This window comes from Felis catus, chromosome B2, assembly GCF_018350175.1.
Source record: "Felis catus isolate Fca126 chromosome B2, F.catus_Fca126_mat1.0, whole genome shotgun sequence".
In the NCBI taxonomy this organism is placed as follows: Eukaryota; Metazoa; Chordata; class Mammalia; order Carnivora; family Felidae; genus Felis; species Felis catus.
In genome coordinates, this window is record NC_058372.1 from 30,055,404 (window position 1) to 30,073,987 (window position 18,584).

General features: G+C 45.2%; 1 protein-coding gene and 2 long non-coding RNA genes across 6 annotated transcripts in view; 2 read left to right on the top strand and 1 right to left on the bottom strand.

The window, feature by feature from the left end:
* The window catches only part of FLAI-K (saoe class I histocompatibility antigen, A alpha chain-like), a 184,168-nt gene that overhangs the window by 123,751 nt on the left and 41,833 nt on the right, over window positions 1–18,584 (top strand). The gene's annotated exons all lie outside the window — the stretch shown is intronic.
* Window positions 420–18,540, bottom strand: LOC123385332. Its single transcript, XR_006597654.1, has 2 exons — window positions 18,394–18,540; window positions 420–2,258 (listed from the first exon to the last, which is right to left on the bottom strand). It is a non-coding gene; the product is annotated as an uncharacterized LOC123385332 (long non-coding RNA).
* On the top strand, window positions 4,764–13,403 carry LOC109499540. The gene is made up of 2 exons (XR_006597648.1): window positions 4,764–5,855; window positions 12,861–13,403. It is a non-coding gene; the product is annotated as an uncharacterized LOC109499540 (long non-coding RNA).

An 18,584-nucleotide genomic window follows, 5' to 3' on the forward strand; every position in this document is an offset into this window, starting at 1 on the left:
ACCTCATCATCGTCCCATCACAGGTCAGCCTCAGGTGAGAAGAATTATTGATCACACCTTGGGCAGCAGTCATGGTGACCAGGCCAACTATATGGAACCTTCTGGAAGAGGTGACCTGTAGTGTCTACCTGGTGAACTGGAAGGACCCTAGGAGCATCTTCTGTGGCCACAGTTTCTCCAGGCCCACATCACCATGTGCTGCGTCACTCTTAGAGCCACCAAGGAGCCATGGGCTGTCCATCCTAAACAAAGCCATTTCAGGAGGGGACATCAGGCCCAACTGGACACTTGCCAGTGTGGTGTCAGCCTCCTAACCCCACAGCCCAGGAGTGGGAATCCAGCACAGGAAGTTTTCTCACCAAACCCACCCACACCCCTCTACCCAATGCACAGTGAAGCCAATGCCTGAGACATTAGGGTACAGCAAGGAAAGTGTTTATTTGAGAAGCAGCCTTGGCTGCTAAATATTCTCCCTGAAGGGGAAGGGACAAGTTTTTTTCTATAATCATAGGGATGAGATTATGTACATATTGATGGAAAGGGCAGGACATGTAACTATTGACGAGGAAAGATGGAGCGTGCACATCAAAAAACCATACGTGTCACATACAGCCTGTGTTGACGTTGGGGTGGAGCCAGCTTCAGCAGGAGGATAAATGTAGCCCCTGATCTCCCGAGGTTGTCTTGGGACAAGGAGTCAGGCACTGGGCACGCTCTGAGAGCCGGTATAAAGGGGATGGGGTCTCTGGCTCATTATCTTGATAAAGAATGCAGGACCTCACTTGTTCACAGGCTGGAGCCACAGCACCTGACCTTGATCCCAGGCTCCTGCAGGGACAGGAATCTGAAAAGAAACCATAGCTGAGTGGGGAGAAACAGTCCTCTGAAAAATAAGCTCTAAATGTTCTGCTAGCTTCAACCACATGAATGCTGTGGGGTGTGGATTCAGTTTGCTTCTGTGAGCAGCACAAGCAAGGGGCCTTCTGCTCTTTCCAGAAGGATCTGCATTTTCTGCGTGTGGTTTGCAATATCTCACAGAGCAGAATGTCCTTCTGTGCTGAGGAGGGAGGAGGTGCCCGGCCTCAGGAGGTAGGGAAACCGTGTGCTCTGTTGCGGAACTTGGGACAGATCTTTGGACACTTGCACAATTATTGACTTTAGAACCAATTAAGGACATTTTCAGCTTTCAGTGTTTTTGGGCCTTGCCAGGATCAGAATGACTTCCCCGAACTAGAAAACATGGGCTCTACTTCTGCCCTGAGCACACATTGTGCCTCTGCTTCATCAGTAAAGAACCTAAAAGACACATATCAAACTAAAATAAGAGTAAAATTCTTCCTAAGTTCTGCCCCTATATATTCGAAGCCTGCAAACTTCCACGTACAGAAGGCACAGTTGAAGTTTGTCATTTTCTGGAATGTCTTTCATTGTGATGGTGTCTGACTCTTTCATAAAAACACAAATACTCTGCACAAATATCCTTTCCTTCGAAGCACTATCTTCTTTGTGAGGATTGTGTATCCTGGGCAGCTGTCCTCACTATGGCTTGAATAAAACGCCCTTCCACTTTTTTAGAAATTCTGAAATTTTTAGTCATTTCACATGGACAGAACATTACAGAAAAGTAAACTGTTCAATTCTAAACATAATAGCAATGCCCCAGGGCTTCCCTTTGAACCCTGGGTTCTATTGTCAAAAATCATCTGTGAATGCGTACTACTTCTCTTCTCGAATTCTCAGGCACCAAAACGCATTACAATTTGTCTTCCTGTCGAATATGAAATCTTCAGTGTTGCTCGAAGATTTCACACACCCGCCCAAATCCCTTGAGGTTTCTGAGTGTGAAGAAGCCTCATTGGACACAAAGTTGTAAAGCAAACCAGCTCTAGATGAACAGGGCTGTTACTGGAGGTGGGCTGTACTATTTGCACAAAGGAAAACCACACGTTATTGCCTGAGAAGCACAATCTTCATGTGTTCGGTACCTATATTTCGGCTGAAAGACGCAAAGAGGAACTCAGGCTGTCAAAATGGGGGTTCAGAGTCTTAGAGAACAAACTAAAACTTGCAAGAATGCAACTGAATGTCAAGTGTGACTAGAACCAGGGTTGAAATGCAGCTAAAACTTCCCCATCTCTTTCTTTTCTCTGTATTGGATCCTTTTTCAGAGCAATCACCTGTACAAGCTGTATTTGTAGTGCTTTCTGGGTCCACACGTCTCATCTTGCCAACAACGAAAGACAGATGTCCTGTCTGGTCTGCAAGAGGAAAATTCTATGATAGAATTTTGTACCAATGGCCTGAGTACTGGCTTTTATTAGAATGGGCTATATTATTTGGACAAATAAAAACACTATGTTCCTTCTAGAAAATGTGCAACTTCCATACATTCATCGGATTTTTTTTTAATCAAAACAGCAAAATGTAGCTCAAGCTTGTCAAGTGGGGGTTTGTTGTCTTAGTGAACAACTAAAGGAATGCAGGGAAGCAGTGAGCCCACCCCACAGCCTGACTGGATTCAACCTTCCCTGATGGAAGAGGTGAAGCCTGGCCAGGAAGGGTTGTCCCATGCCCTTGCTGGCACCATGGAGTGAGGGTGTGACTGATCCACGTTTCCCTGTGAAGAAGCCATGTGGCTCTCACACTCAGCTATGCCTGTCAACTTCCATGCTCTCGGGCCAGAAAGGATCACTGGACCTCCGGCTATCTTATTCTGCTGTCTCCATTTGTTAGCAAGGAGAGAGGCCATTTATCCAAGGCCCCTCACAGATGACAACAGTGCCGGTCTCTCAGGCTGGAGGAGCCTCTCACTCTCAGAGAGATGTCTGGGGTCATGGAACCACGGTCCCTTCCTTCCCTCCAGGAGGAAGTGGGTGCAGCTTCCAGCCCCCAGAGCTGTGTCCCCAGCCCTTGAAAACAGACCTCCTGAAATCACAAGGAAGACGGACGTGCTGGACAGTCAGGAGCATTTCAGAGTTCAGAAGGGAATTTGCTGTAGATGCTTGTTGCCCCATCTACCTGTGCAGAGGTGCAGAGGTTATAATATAGTGTGAGATTGTGGGTCATTGCCATACAGGGGAAGGAAGAGAGCAAGTTCTATACTGGGAATCCAACTCACAGACATGCCATTTACGGTTATTAAAGTGTGGGAAAATTATAGAGAAACTAAAGGAGCACTGTTTTCTACTCACATCACTTATGATCAATTCTTTTAGTCATGATAAAACCGAACCTAGAGAATTTCTATCATCTCTTCATGTTGCACAAGTTGGACACAAAATCGGGATCAAACCCAATGTCCCTTCATTTGAAATGTCTTGCTCGTTGCTGCAGTTCACTTGACAGCTTCTCAAAGTGACCCAACAAACAACACACATCCCTCAAATTCAAGAACTTCTGAGGAAGACATGCCCTGAATGAGTTCACCTCATAGCGGGATCAGCTTGAGGCCAGATTTTGTGGCCCTTCTTCCTCTTTTAAATGAACTTGACTCCACGGTGAACAAATTGTCTTTCATTTCTTCTTCCAGAGCCCGTGTCAGCTGACTTGGAGCAGCACGGGCATCTGGGACACATCACAGTCCCGGGAGGAAGCATCCAGGACAAGCCAAGTGAAGACCATTGTGGCACAAAGAGAGGGAGTTTACACTGTGTATCATGAATGAGGAGGTGATTTCCTTCCCACTGTGTGTAAGAGACACAGCCAGCTCCTCAGCACCTTCTCCTCCTCCCCACTTTGTGGAAGGTCCTTGGTGCTTGCCCTGTCCACAGGCCTGGGAGACAGAAGCTTTCCTTAGGTCGTAAGGATTCCTGAGAACCATGCTCAGGGTCCAGGGAGAGGGACTCATGGTTCTTGTACCAAAAGGCATCTTGGTTACTTCTCTGGAGTTTAACTAGTTTTTGGGAAACCTTGTGAGAGATTAGAGATTTGGAAGCTGTCGTCTCATTGAAACTCAGCACCTAACACCTTCTCCGTTATTTTCCAGCCAGAACTTGAGGGACTCCAACCTGACAGACTGACAAAGAAACACATGGGCACAATCAGATGCAGGGACATTTCTAAGTCTAATAATGTGACCAAAGTCAAGATGAACTGAAAGGAGAATATTTATTTATTTATTTATGTATTTATTTATTTATGTATTTATTTATTTATGTATTTATGTATTTATTTATGTGTGAGAGAGAAGGAGGGACAGAGGAAAAGAGAGAGAATCTCAAGCAGGCTCCATGCTTAGCACAGAACCTGATTTGGGGCTCAATCCCACCAACCTGGGATCGTGACCTGAGCTGAAATTAAGAGACTCGGCCAAATGAGCCACTCAGGGGCCCCAAGAACAGAGAATACATAGACGCTTCAGGGAATCCCAAAGGTACTGAACTAAAGTAGTCCCCTTCTTGGCAGGAAGTATGTTCCAAGACCCCAGGGGCTGCCTGTGATGGCAGATAGTACCGGACCCTACGTGTCCTATGAGGTTTCCTGTACGTTCCCACACATGATCAAGCTTCATGTATGAATTAGGCACAGTAATAAATTAAGAACAATACCTACAAAAAAAGATAAGAATCCTGAGTATACTGTAGTCAAACTTATGCATAACTGCCCTCAACTAATCTGATGTAGTGTGTTCATCCTGCTCTTGTGATGATGTGAGATGATAAGAGGCCTGCATGAGGAGATAAGGAAGGTTTTTTAAGGTTTATTTATTTTTGAGAGACAGATTACGAAAAGGGAAGGGGCAGAAAGAGGGAGAGACACAGAATCCAAAGCAGGCTCCAGGCTCTGAGCTATCAGCACAGAGCCTGAATGGGGCTCAAACTCACAAATCTTGAGATCATGACCTGAGCTGTACTCAGGCACTTAACCAATTAAGTCACCCAGGTGTCCCCCTGAAAATATATGTTTGAGAACATATGTGATTATCTCCTTAGGATAAACTCCTACCTGCATGGCTTAGTCCTGTAAGCATGAGCCTCTTGATTTCAGCCCAGCTCATGATCTCCGGGTTCCTGAGACCCAGCCTGGCGTCCGACTGGTTGGGATTCTGTCTCCTCTCTCTCCCTCTGCCCCTCTCCCTGCTCCTGCGGGCACTCTTTCTCATTTTTCTCAAAATAAATAAATAAATAATTTTTTAAAAAGGATAAACTCCTAAAAGAGAATGTCTATGTCACAGTATCAGCACACTTCAATTGTGGAGACATTTTGCAGAACCCTTGAAAATTTTTATACCAGTCTTCACTCCCATTATCCTTTATGACAGTGTATTTTCCCGGCCCTCTGTTGGACACTCTCCTCACCTACTTTTACCTTTGCCAAGTTGAAGACACTAAGTTTTATACCCATTTTTTATTCTGTTGGAGAACAAGAAGCAGGAGGCACCGTAAGAATGTCTGGAAGGAAAGGGACAGAACAGCAAGAAACTGAAAGCAGTTTCATTCCCAGGACAGAAGGCCGCCTGGACTGCTCGCTCTCTCCAGAAGGACATAGTACAGGCATCAGGCCTGGGATAAGAATGTTTTGTCTGGTACCAGATGTACTCATGACCCAGTATAGCATACACTGCAGGTGCACGGCCCGTCAAGATGCCAGATACTATGTTGTATGTGCTCGCTGTTATCAGACAATTTGCAAAAATAAAAGAGGCTTGAGCCAGGGGGCCCAGGCTTTGGCTCCTGGAGAGTCTTAGCCCCCTGCTTTGCAATTCTCTCCTCACCACACCTTCAGGCCCTGTCTCTCTACAGCTGGCGCCAGAACAGGGACCTGAAGGTGGCCGTTTGCCACACTGCTGAAAAAGTGCCACAGGAACCGAATGGAATTTTGGAGCCGGGAAGCTCAGCCTTCGGGATTTCTGCAGGGTAAGTATGGGGAATTCTACTTCATCCAGTTAGGACTCAAGTCTTCAGCTCTTGCAGACTTTATAAAGAGCTCAGGGGTAGAAGTGAATCGTTCTGCGTTTGAGGATTTGTTTTATTTGGTAAAGAAACATTGTTACTGGTTACGCCCTCTGGCAAAAATGCTTTGAATCAGAAACTATGGAATTAGATTTAGGTGCTGTGGGCAGAGCTCATCAACAAGGAGAAGTAGTCCCTCTCTCCTTATGGTCTTTATGTAATTTAATTTCCCGGTTTTGCAGCCCTTGCAGTCAGAATCCGGGGAAGAAGGGGGCAGTGGTCCCCTCACTGGCTGAAAGTGATCATGAGCCTGTGGATAATGAGGACTGGGAGCCCAGCCCCTAGGCCCACCACCAGAGGGACAGAAACCTACGGGCGTCCCGGGTTAATGGCCCAGAGATAGTTGCATCTCAAGCCTCCGGACCCCTGCCTCCCGCACTGCCCCACGGTCCTGAGCCAGTCTATCCTTTTGAGGAAACTAAATGTTCCACTTATTCAAATAACCCATTTCTTGATACCTCCGCTGGGAGCATCACAGTTCCTGTTTCCCCCATGATGCAGATGCTTCAACAAGCTAAGCCTGGGGGGGACAATGAATTAATGGCTACTATGCCTGCAGTTTATCCTGTCAACATTACCCAAATTCCTCCATGTCAGCAATATCCTCAGGGAGGGCAACGACTTGATCATCATTACCTTTAAGTTTTAAGGTCATTAAGGATTTGAAACAGGCTTGCACGCAATATGGTGTTAATTCCCCTTATATGTTGGGATTGGTGTCTGCCTTAGCAAATTCAGAGCGACTCATTCCGTGGGACTGGGGGGGTCCTAGGTCGCACAGTCCTAAGTGCTTCTGAATTTTTGCAGTTTAGAACTTGGTGGGATGAAAAAGCACAGATACAGGCCTGGCGTGATGCCACCGCCAATGCTCCTGTGCCCATTACCCAAGAACAACTTACCAGACTGGACAATGGTTTGGCATACAGGTTCAGCTTCAGTAGGATGATCAAGCCGTGATACAAGTTAGATTGTGCTGCCTTGGTGCCTGGGAGAAAATAGCTCCCCCGGGACAGGCTACACCCTCTTTTGTTCAAGTTAAACAGAGTCCTAAGGAGCCGTGTAGATTTCATCCCTGGACTAAAGGATGTTATCAGCGGGCTTACCTGATCTCTTACAGCTGCTGGCTTTTGATAATGCTAATAAGGAATGCCAGCAAGCTTTATGACCAGTGAAGACTCAAGGACGTGATTTAACTGATTATTTAAAGGCCTGTCAAGATACTGGCTCAGAGATCTATAAAATGGGACTACTGGCAGCGGCTATTCAAGACACTGGACCTTACAAACAGTCCAAATGTCCTCACTGTGGCAGATTGGGACATTATAAAAGGGATTGTCAACAGCCCAGTCCTAACAATTCTGGTGATCCACCTTGGCCACCCGAGGGAAATACTAAGTCTCCTGGATTATGCCCCTGATGCAATAAAGGCAATCATTTTGCAAATTAATGTAGATCTAAATTCCATGAGAATGGATCTCCCCTGCCCTCTCCATGGGGAAACCGGATAATGCCCCCCACCCCAGGGTCCTAATGTAAACAATATGGGGAATCAGATACTATAGTGTTATCCTGTGAGCAAAGGGACTCATGGAGTAAATCTGTCCCTCAGTCCATGACCCCCTCCAGACCACAGGAGGGAGCTCTGCATTAGATATCCCAGCCCCAGATTCCCTGGTCATGGATTCCGCCATGGGAATTTATAAGGTTAAAGCTGGGATTTATGGCCCCTTGGCCTTCTTATTGGACAAAGTACTCTTACATCCAAGGGAGTTCATGTCCACTTAGGAATTAGAGATGCTGATTTTAAGGATGAAATTTTAGGAATGGGTAGTACTTCTGTTCCTTACTGTGTCATGGCAGGAGATCCCATTGCTCAACTAATTACATGGCTTTAAATTCCATGATGATAGAACGGCAGGGAGGGTTTGGACCTACTGGCAAACCGGTATCTTGGCAAACGTTTCTAAAGGACCGAAGGCCTGAGATGACCTTACAAATTAACGGAAAATTGTTTACTGGCCTGGTAGACTCAGGAGCTGACGTCACCATCATTGCTTCTAAGTTTTGGACCAAGAATTGGCCTCTTCGACCTGTATCCGCAGTCTTTACAGGTGTACGAAAAGCTACTGATATCCAACAGAATGTTGAAATTTTTCTATGTAAAGGGCCTGAAGGCCAGGCTGCTACTATCCAGCCTTATGTTACTGATAGAGCTACTAATCTGTGGGGAAGAGACCTATGAAGTCAATGGGGAGCGTATATTAATATTCCTTACATTTCCCCTGCTGCAGTGAATATGATGTCCAAAATGAATTATAATCCAGTAAAAGGGCTTGAACAACACGAAAATGGGCATATGAAGCCAAACACTGCTGAAATGCAGCCTTCCTCTATGGAACTGGGATATCCTGTACAGATTCAAATTTAGTGTAAGGGTTACTGTTCCTGAACAACGTTATGCCTTACCATCAAAATGGTTAACAACTGCCCTGGTGTGGGTGGAACAGTGGCCCCTTCCAAAAAAGAAATTAGAGGCTTTAGAGCAATTAGTGCAAGGATGCCGGTCATATAGAAATGTCCACCAGTCCATGGAATTCTCGGGTGGTTGTGATCAAGAAAAGATCTGGGAAATGGAGAATGGCAACAGACTTAAGGAAGGTAAATGAGGTTATACAACCTATAGGACCTTTGCAACCTGGGCTCCCATCCACTACTATGATGCCTCAGAACTGGTCATTAATTATAGTAGATTTAAAAGATTGTTTTTTCACAATTCTATTACAGCCAGATGATAGAGAAAACTTGCTTTCTCTGTACCTTCATACAGTCATACGGTTTCTGTGCAATGCTATCAATGGAAAGTGCTTCCGCAATGTATGCTAAATAGCCCTACTATGTGTCACCATTTTGTTAATCTGCCACTTTCACAATTACGCATTTGGTTTCCACAGGCGTTGATTATCCATTACATGGATGATATTCTTTTTGCTGCAGAAACGCCTACACAGGTAGAAGATCTTTATCAAGCTGCTAGATTATTGTTACCCAAATATGGCCTAATAATAGCAGAGGATAAGGTGCAAACCCAAGATCCCTTCCTTTATCTTGGTGCAAAAATTCACAAAGCAACCATCGTTCCCCCAGTAATTTCCAGAAGTTACTAGAAGATATAAATTGGTTGCGACCTGCTTTGGGAATCCCAACTTCTACCTTATTTCATCTTTTCCAAACATTAGCCCGTGATCCCAACCTTAACAGCCCTAGGGTCCTCACAAAAGAGGCAGAGGTTGAACAATGGATTAAAAATCATATTCAGAATTGTCAGCTCACTTGTATTCGACTTAATGTTCCTCTTCAATTATTGATTTTTCCTTCACGTTCTCCAACTGCGGTCTTATGGCAGTATGGGGGAATCACTGAATGGCTGTTTTTACCAAAAAAGGACACTAAACTTCTTACCATATATCTGAATAAAATTGGGAATATAATTTGGAAACGCCGATCCCAAGTACATGTGCTTAATGGTGGTGATCCCTCCTCTATAATTATTCCCTTATCATATCAACAAATTGATATGGCTTACCAAACTAATATACAAAGGCAAATAGCCTTGTCCGATTACGTAGGGAAGTTAGACAGTCACTATACAAGGGACAAAATTTTGTCATTTCTCAAGGCTACATCATGGATTTGGCCAGAGAATTCGAGACCGGCCTTTAGCAGATGCTGACACATATTTTATAGATGGAAATGGTCATGGTAGAGCTTCTATACACGGTCCTATTTCTAAGGCCTGACAGACACCCTGTACATCTACTCAAAAGGCTGAATTAGCAGCCATTATAGAATTGTTGCATCTTGTACCTGCCTCCCTCAATGTTGTGACAGATTCACAATATGTGTGGCCCACAGTCCTAAATATTGAAACCGCACATATTGTTCCACGAAATGAATTACATCGTCTGTTTTTGCATTTACAAGAATTAATACTCCATAGGCAACACCCTTTACATATCACTCATATTCACAGTCATTCTAACCTTCCTGGACCGTTAGCGTTAGGAAATTCCATTGCTGATGACTTATTACAAGGCACCTTACAGATGACACAACAGGAGCATATGCTTCACCATAGTAATGCCCGAGGACTTGCCCATAGACACGCTGTAACACATGCTCAGTCAAAAGACACTGTTAGTGCCCGTCCTTCCTGCGAGCCCCTCACTGTGGCTCCATATACCTCTGGAGTGAATCCTTGTGGACTACAGGCAAATGAACTTTGGCAATCTGATGTTACCCATATTGTAGCTTTTGGTAAGCTCTCTTATGTGCATGTTACTGTGGATACCTTCTCCAGATAGATCTGGGCCACGGAATGTACCAGAGAAAAGGCTATGCACGTTATTGCTCATTTTCTTGAAACCTTTGCAATTCTAGGTATCCCACAATGCATTAAAACTGATAATGGCCCTGCATATGTATCTCATAAGGTAGCCCGCTTCTTTGCAGCCCAACAAATTATTCCTCTTACTGGCATTCCCTATATCCCTCAAGGTCAAGGGGGACCTTGTTAATTAAACAAAAAGGGGGAAAAGAGGAAGGACTTAAACGTACATCATGGGAACAATTACACTGTGCCTTATATACTTTAAACTTCTTGGACACACAAGGACCCCATACATGTCCTGTTGCTGAGGTACACTGGCACAAGCAAAAAGCCACCCTTGTTTATCAGCTGTTATATTGGAAGGATGAGAAGGGACACTGGGAAAAGGGAGAGGTTGTTGTGTGGGGCAAACGGTATGCTTGTGTCTCTATAGATCAAGGCTACCAGTGGTTACCCAGTCACGGCTTTAAATTCAGGCATGAGCCGAACCAAGTGACCTCAGTTCAATATGACTCCACTAATCAAAGAGTTTCACAGAATGTCTATCCAGAAACTGATAATTGTGCCCAATGCACCACACCCTCTTCCGAGGTACATGAGGTCGCTCAACCTCCTCCCCGGGGACAAGTTAAGAGGTTGACACATGATGCTGAAAAAATATTGATGCAGACTTGCAGCCCACAAACTCCTGCTCACCTCTTCCTTGCGATGCTCGCGGTTATAACTACTAAAGTAAGCACTGATAACTATAATTCCTGGGATTATACCCCTCATCCACCTCTCAGTCAGGATATGACTCAATTGGTATGACTCCCCTGTGCCGGTGTATACAAATGACAGTGAATGGACCCCTGGGCCATTTGATAGCAGAGGACCATGTAGGCCAAACGAAGAAGGTACTGTTATGGATGATTATACTATAGGGATTGAAGGTCGCACTATATGTTTCCGGTATGGGAAACACAGCCTCAAAAGTCAGCCTCAAGCATGGCTATCTATTATTAAAAATGGGACCCAGCACAAACATATGTTCATACTATCAGCCCATTCTCTGGCTCCAATCTTACAATTAATGACACTCCTCCAATGTTTCTGTCTTGTGCTACTCGTACATTGTCAGAATGGGACGGATGGGTGACTTGGGAGGCATGTAGATGGGAGATAGGCGAGTTCCTTTAAATACTTCCTATGGGGGGCGCCTGAGTGGCGCAGTCGGTTAAGCGTCCGACTTCAGCCAGGTCATGATCTCGCGGTCCGTGAGTTCGAGCCCCGCGTCGGGCTCTGGGCTGATGGCTCGGAACCTGGAGCCTATTTCTGATTCTGTGTCTCCCTCTCTCTCTCTGCCCCTCCCCCGTTCATGCTCTGTCTCTCTCTGTCCCAAAAATAAATAAACGTTGAAAAAAAAATTTTAAATACTTCCTATGGAAGTGTCATTGATTGGAACCCTATGGGCTCAGCACGCCTTAAAAATTCATTACAAAATCTACAATGGTGTGTGCATAATCATACTATCCCCACCACCCCTAATGGCTCAATTGTTTGGCACAGTGGGGGATTTTCTGCCCCCAGTCCTCATTTACAACCAGGACTCTTACAAAAGTATCTATGGAAATTAACTGCTGCCTCCCACCCTTTCCATACCTGGAAGGGCACATATTATAAAAACAGCTCCAGCAACATTTCTACTTTATCTTTCACGATCAATAGTACCTAGTACATACGGGCTTGTGTCCGTTTGCCATGCATACTATTAAAAGGACAGAGAGTTTGGAATAATTCTGATGCCCTTATAATCTGTGTTAACTGCTCATTATACATATAAATGTTGTCTTAACAATTCTATACGCTATACTCTGTCACCGGAAAGCTTATATTTACTTAGAGCACCTTAGCCTGTGGCTGCCGCTTCGCATGTCTCAACCACGGCAACATTGTTCAGAAATGTATCTAATGGACCAGGCTCTAAGCGAGCTCTTCATCCATCCCAACAGTTTGCTGGAATGCTTGTTGCAGCTCTCATAGGCATTATTGCTGTGACTGTGGCCACAGCTACTGCGGCTGTCTCGTTGCCCCATGTGCATGAGAAATCGCACCAACTTTGGAAGACACAACGGGATATTGACAGTCGACTGTCCAGTGAGTTTGCAGACCTACAACAGGCTGTGTGATGCTGCTGGGAGGTCAATTACTGAGCCTACAAAGACAAATATTACAATGTGATTGGAACACTACATCAATATGTGTAGCCGCATTACCGTTTAATAACACTAAATTTCCATGGAATGATGTTATGAGGCACTTGCTCGGGCAATCTAATGTGTCTTTGGACATTCAACATCTGCAAGCACAGATACATGAGACTTTCAAAACCAATCTGGACATGTTACCGGGTTCTAAGATCTTAGAAAATATATCAGAGGGATGAGGAAAATTAAGCCCTGGAGAGCATGTTAAGATTTTTAGCTTCTCTACTGCTATTCTGTTTATGTTAATATGCGGTGTATTTATCTTTGCATGTACAGTCTGTGCCAGAGACGATGAGCCTGTCAACATATCGACCGACAGTTCGGGTCATGCAATGTCCTCCTACAGTCCATCAAATACAAAGAGAAAGGGGGAGATGCTGGAGAACAACAGGCCAGAGGCACCGTAAGAATGTCCTGAAGGAAAGGGACAGAGCAGCAAGAAACTGAAAACAGTTTGATTCCCAGGATAAAAGGCCATTGGGACTGCTCGCTCTCTCCAAAAAGACTTCATCCGGGCGCCACCCTGGGGATAAGAATGTTTTGTCTGGTGCCAGATGTACTGATGACCCAGTATGGAAAACACTGCAGGTACATGACCTGTCAAGAGGCCAAATACTACGTTGTATGTGCTTGCTGTTGTCAACAATTTGCAAAAATCAAGGAGGCTTGAGCCAGGGGACCCAGGCTTTGGCTCCTGAAGAGTCGTAGGCCTCTGCTTTGCAATCCTCTCATAACACACCTTTAGGACCTGTCTCTCTACATATTCCACTCTCTCATTTTCTTTATGTATATTATTACTAATATATGCGTGTGACATTTTGTGTCTTCCTTTCCAAAGTGTTCTCTAATATTTCTGATTATCTCTTTTTTCCTATTATTTGAGTGCAGCTTACACACTGTTCCATTCCTTTCAGGTTTACAACATAGTGACTCTCATATAATCTAATAATTGCACTGTTGGGTATTTATCCCCCAAAAGTGAAAACACTAATTCTTTTATTTTTTCAAGTTTATTTATTTTTATTGAGAGACAGAGAGAGAGTACACAGGCAGGGGAGGGTCAGAGATAGAGGGAAAAGGAGGGAGAGAGAGAGGATCCCAAGCAGACTCATTGCTGTCGGCCCGGAGTCTGATGCAGGGTCCACTCACAAACTGCGAGTATGCACGTCCACACTAAGGAGCATTGTATAGACATTGAGATGCTATTTCCACATCAGAAATGATTTTTGTTTCACTGAGTTTTGAAACATTTAGAAGTAGGAGTCCAAGGAAGTGTTTCTACTTTTCGCTTTTGCCCGTATCACCATCACGGGGCTGGAGGACAAGGTGCACAGGGACACAGCCACCTCAGCAATGGCACGGGCTCATGAGCTCTCCTCTCCTGCAATCACGCCTCACCCCTGAGCCTGACCCTGTGGAGTCCAGGGCTGTTGAGAAAGTTCTTCCTCTCCCCACTGACACCCAGGCTTCTGCTCAGACATCTCTACCCAGCTTACAGTCCAGACCCCACTCAGGCTTCTCAGTCAGAATCCACCCGAGAGCAGAGAAGTAGGGGATGTCCCCTGACCTTCCATCCCACGTGAGGCCACAGGACTAAGGAGGGAAGACCCAGCTGCCTTTCTCCACCTCAGCCAGGCCCTCCCTAGGGTCTTCTTCAGCTCCAGCACCTGGACAGGAGCCCGGACACCAGGGGGCGCCCTGATCCCAGATGATGGTCAGTGTTTGAGGTTCTTGTAAAAGTCACCCTGATACAACCTGTGTCCACCCATAGACAAATGGCTAAAGAAGATGTGTGGTATATACACACATATACAATTACACATGATAGAATATTATGCAGCCACAAAAAGGATGAGATAGTGCCACTTGTGACAACATGGATGGACACACAGGGCAGTGTGTCTGCTAAGTGAAAGAAATCAGACTGAGAAAGACAAGTACCACATGATCTCACTCATATATGGAACTTACAAAACAAAGCAAATGAATAAACAGACAAGCAAACAGCAGAATCAGACCTATAAATACAGAGAACTCACTGATGACTGCCGGAGGGAAGGAGGTTGGGAGGATGGGCACAGTGGGTGAGGGGACTGGGAGACACAGGCTCCAGGTATGGAAGGAACAGGTCTTAGGAATAAAAGGCACAGCAAAGGGAATATTGTCAGTGATACTGTAACATCACTGTCTGGTGACAGGTGGCAGCTACACTCTGGTGAGCACAGCATGGTGTAGACAGAGGGTGCAGGGCCCTTGGGTGGCAGTGGGTTCTCCGCTCATGGTCCCAGGGCCATCGGATCCAGCCCCGCAGGAATCAGCCTGCTTGAGAATCTCTATTCTCCCTCTCTCTGTCTCTCTCTCCTCCTCTGCCTCTCTTCCCTGCTCTGGCTGTCTCTCAAAAAAAGAAAATGTAATAGAATTTGAGTCACTGTGTTATACACCTGAAACTAATGTAATTGTGTCTTTCAACTATATTCAAAGTTAAAATATTTTTAAAAAGAAATTAATTAGGGAGTGTAAACCATAGGAGTTTCTGAGTGGGTTAGTCATCTGACTCTTGATTTCAGCTCAGGTCACGTATGATCTCCTGGCTCTCCTGGCTCCTGGGTGTGAGACCTGCATCAGGCTCTGTGAAATGGTGTGTCCTCTCCCATGGCTGCAACTGCAGAGAAAACATGTGCAGTTACAGTAAGGCCTGGGAAGGCTAAGTGAGACTGGCAGAAACACAGACCTCTATACATGCAGGTTTTGTGTGGGGTGTGGGGTGTGGGGTAAGAGGAGACACTGGGGTGCAAAAACAATTAATTGGATGTGAGAGGAAAGGGACCGGGCATAGAAATTATCAAAACATCCCAACATGGCTCAAGGTCAGGGGACATAAACTTGTCAGGCACCCATTAGGCATCAGGCACCATTGCCTGCACTACATGGTTCAAGACAAAGTCTCTAAGGAACAAGGAGACTCTGAAGAGCTGGAGGAACCAGTTTCATGGGATCAATACTCACTGGAGGAGGAAACGTCCATCTCATCAGGCAGCTCACTACTACTGACCTCAGTGTGACCCTGATCTTCACTGAGGATCTTGGCTTGTTTTCACCTGACACAAATGTGATGGCCGAGCCCTTGGGGGAACTGGCATGCTCAGGCCTCCTGGAAGGAGACAGAGGGTAGCACTTGCAGACCCCAAAGTGGGAAGGCAGCCAAAAGGAGGGATGAGGATGTAATGTACGAAGACATAGGAAATCAGGGGCTGGGTGAGGACACTGGGATGTCCGTGTGGGTGTGCAGCTTACCCGATGCAGGTAGGGGTGGGAATCCCCAGGCTTGTGGTAGTTGATGGCAGAGTTTACCTGCTTAATGTCCATGCCTTGGCCACATAGGTTGCTGGCCACAAGAATTCGTTATTGAAGACCTTTAAACTACTGATACCAAGAAAGCTTTTGTCAGAAAGACAATCATAAAAATGTTCACAGTCATTTATCTCAGTGGTCTCACTTCCTCCCAAGGACACAAGACATCTTTCCATCTCTCACTCACATCTCCTCCCAGGGCGTCCCACAATGGATGGCAATAGCTGGCAAGTCTGCTCCACCAGGAGCTGGGCCAGGGCAATGCAACACTGCACAGACTTCACAAAGATCTTGCTTGTGTGGAAAGTAGGGGGATGTGGGCCCATGGGTGTGTGTGTGGAGGGGAGAGTGACAATGTACCAGAGTGGGAGATTTCTGGAAGTATACCCTCCACATGAATCCCACTAAGTCCCTCTTATTCCCTGCTACATGATTCCTTTTTTCCTCTAAAGATAATTACTCTTCCTTTCTCTCCTTTGCTTCGGATTTTCCTCAGCAAATCGGTCTCTGAGGAGATACAGAGAACAGTAACCAAATCTGGCAGACATGTTAGGAGACAGGAAGGAGGTACTCCATGACAAAGGGATAAGTATTGGAACTAGGGTCTGGAACGACCGTGACCGATATTCCGGCTTATGAAACATTAAACCTAAGACCTACCCTAATTCTGGGAGTAGTTTTAGTGTCAAAAGTTGCACAATCCGTAAGCTGAGAGAAAGCTTCTCCTCAGGATGTGATACAAGAAGAAATAAGCATATTTAAGAACCCTAACAGGGCCAATGTATACTGGAATATTTAAGGATAAAAGTCCTTCCAGATTTTTTGTAAAGTTTATTTATTTATTTTAAGACAGAGAGAGACAGAGTGAGTATGAGCAGGGGAGGGGCAGAGACAGAGACAGAGAGATCAAGAGAGAGAATCCCAAGCAGGCTCCACACTGTCAGCACAGAGCCTGACACAGGGCTCCATCTCACAAACCATGAGATCAGGAGTCCTACCCTTTAATTATTATTGATGGGTGTTAGCTACTTTAAAATATGGAATTAAAGACAGAAGAAACAGCAGTCCTCAATCGGGAACTGGTCTGACACTGACAGCTGGGCCTCAGTGTGGTCAGAAGCTGGCTGATGCCACCACTGGGCCATAGTATGCCTGTGGGACATGAGCCAGTCATCTCACGGAACATCGACAGCACACAAGGAGACTGTGAAACCATGACAAAACTTTGTCCAGTTACGGACAAAAACAAGGCACCGTACGACCCACAAAATACCGAACATCTCCCCGTGCTGGTTACTGAGCAATCGCTGCTTTTTACCATTACTTTGTTTATCTCAAGTTTTTATTTAAATTCCAGTTAGTTAACATACAGTTTAATATTAGTTTCAAGAGTAGAATTGAGTGTTCATCACTTACATACAACACCCAGTGCTCATCACAAGTGCCCTCCTTAGAACCCATCACCCATGAAGCCCATCCCATTTAAACTGTGATCCACCTAGAAGCTTGACAGCTTCTCAGTACTGACCACCTTGTTTGTTGGGATTTGTGATAATATTAAAACAAATGACTTAAAAAAATTTTTTTAATGTTTATTCATTTTGAGAGAAAGAGAGAGACAGAGTGCAAGCAGGGGTAGGGCAGAGAGACAGGGAAACACAGAATCCTAAGCAGCCTCCAGGCTCAGAGCTGTTAGCAGAGTCTCAGGAGGGGCTTGAACTCACGGACCGTGACATCATGATGTGAGCCAAAGCCGGATGCTTAACCAACTGAGCCACCCGGTGCCCCAAAACAAATGACTTTTTGATAATTCAATTCCACTCTAATCAATGCTGGAACACCTATATTACTTAGTGAAACAACACACGGCACATGACTTAAAAACATTCATGCATTAGTACAAGATCCATTCCATGTGCAGATGGGCCTATGGATTTAATGTAACAGAGAAAAACACAGTCAATGATACTGTTTCAGATTCCAGTTTACTAAAACCTCACAGAAAATACACGGTGTGTAGATTTACTATAGTACCAAAGATGAATATGCATAATTATCTGAAAAGGTTATGACACATACTATTCTCCTATATTTGGTCAAGGACATAAATTTTTTCATATACTTCAACCAAAACAGCACAAGAGATGCAGAAGCAAATCTGAACATCCAGTGGTCTTCCAACCAGACAGACAAGAAAGAGACTTGCAAAAATGTACAATGGAACAAAACCAGTATTCTCACTGCCCCTTTTATTTGGGAACATTGGTACTTTCCACACAAACAATATTTCTGTTTTCATGTGATTGTACATGAATTAATAAATATATGAACGTTTTTAGTCCTACTGTGGTAAATGAGGATAGAATCCACAGGCACACAATTATCCCTGGGATCCTCACTAATTTCTAAGACTGTAGAGATATCCTGAGAACAAAATGCTGGAGAATCAGTGACTCACACAGCTCCTGGTCCACGGCTCAGGGACACAGTGGGACAAAGAGCGCTCTGTGCAGTAGGTGAGGCGTCCAGGCCAAGTCCCAGGTCCCCAGGCCTGCCTCTCAGGGTCTCTGGCCCCAGGGCTGCGTGCGGGGCGGGGAAGCCCAGTGTTGGGGAGCCCCCATCTGCCCTGGTTTCACTTCGCCCTGTCAC